The following is a 1529-nucleotide window of genomic DNA, read 5'->3' on the forward strand; positions in this document are numbered from 1 at the left end:
TATGGTTGTCTGATTCAAGATGGCCAAAAACAGTCCATTTCAGCTCCTTAATGTCTAGGATATCGATCTTTATGCGTTCCATTTCATTTTTGACAACTTCCAATTTTGCTAGATTCATACTTCGTACATTCCACATTCCAATTATTAATGGATGTTTGCACCTGTTTCTTCCCATTTTGCATTGTGGCACATCAGCAAATGAAGGTCCCAAAGGCTTTACTCTATCCATATCACTAAGGTCAACTCTTATTTTGAGGCAGCAGCTCTTCTCCAGTTGTATTTTGAGTGCCTTCTGACCTGAAGGCCTCATCTTCCAGCACTATTAGCAGACAACGTTTCAGGGCTACTCATAGTTTTCCAGGAATATATCAGTGTTTCACTGCTATTCATAAGGTTTTCACTAGCCAATTTTTTGATAAGCGGACGGCCCCTTCCTTTTTCCCATATGTCTTAGTCTGGAATCTCTGCTGAAGCCTGTCCACCATGGGTGACCCTGATGGTACTCAAAATACCAGCGGCATACCCTCCAGTGTCATAGCAATGTAAAAGCCACCACAGTATGACAAACTGACAGATGAGTGAGGTCTTTCAGAATACTTAATTTTTTGTAAATATGGGTATACATTGTTTAACGTCTGACTGCATATACGTCCATGGTCCCATGGTTTTTTTTCCCAAAAAAGAGAAAGTAGCTCTCCTTTTGTTTATTATTTTCCCCTAACAGTTTTAAAGGGAGGTCTGGTGACGTAGTGCCCAAGGCATCTGACTGGTAACCAGAAGACTGGCAGTTCAAACCCATCAGCCACTCCTCAGAAGGAAGATTGGGCAATCTACTTCCATAGTGATACTGCCTCGGAAATCCAAGGAGGGGTCGCAGTGAGTTGGGATCGACTGGACGGCAATGAGTTTGGTTTTTTAGTTGTTTTCCAACAGTTTTAAAACTGCTAAGTCTACCTAGACATACAGCAATGCACCAGAGGTGAGATATTAGGTAGTGAGGTAGAGGACATGGCTCTTGACATGAGCTCTCAGGCATTATCCATTAGGCAGGCAAGAGATGGCTGCTAGGGCTGCTCAGGCAAGTTGAACAGCAAAAACCCTCTCAGCAACCACTGCTACCACCTGTTCCTCCATCTTCCACTGCAGTAAGCTGAACAATGATATCCCTTCAAAAGAGGTCCACCTCTTAAACAATGGAGCCTGTAAATGTTAATGTATTTGGTAAAAGGTTCTTTGCTTGTTGTTGTTAGTTGTTGTTAGGTGCCATCGAGTCGTTTCCAACTCATAGCGACCCCATGCACAGCAGAACGAAACACTGCCTGATCCCGCGCCAGCTCCATGATCCCTGCTATATTTGAGCCCATCATTGCAGCCACCATGTCAATCCATCTCATTGAAGGCCTTCCCCTCTTTCATCAACCCTCCACCCTAACAAGCATGACATCCTTCTCCAGGGAATAGTCCCTTCTGCCAATGTGACCAAAGTAGGTGAGACGAAGTCTGGCCACTATTACTTCCAAGGAGCACTT

Source organism: Orycteropus afer, unplaced genomic scaffold (assembly GCF_000298275.1).
Source record: "Orycteropus afer afer isolate SDZICR_OR568_19922 unplaced genomic scaffold, OryAfe1.0 scaffold00101, whole genome shotgun sequence".
NCBI classification, from domain to species: domain Eukaryota; kingdom Metazoa; phylum Chordata; class Mammalia; order Tubulidentata; family Orycteropodidae; genus Orycteropus; species Orycteropus afer.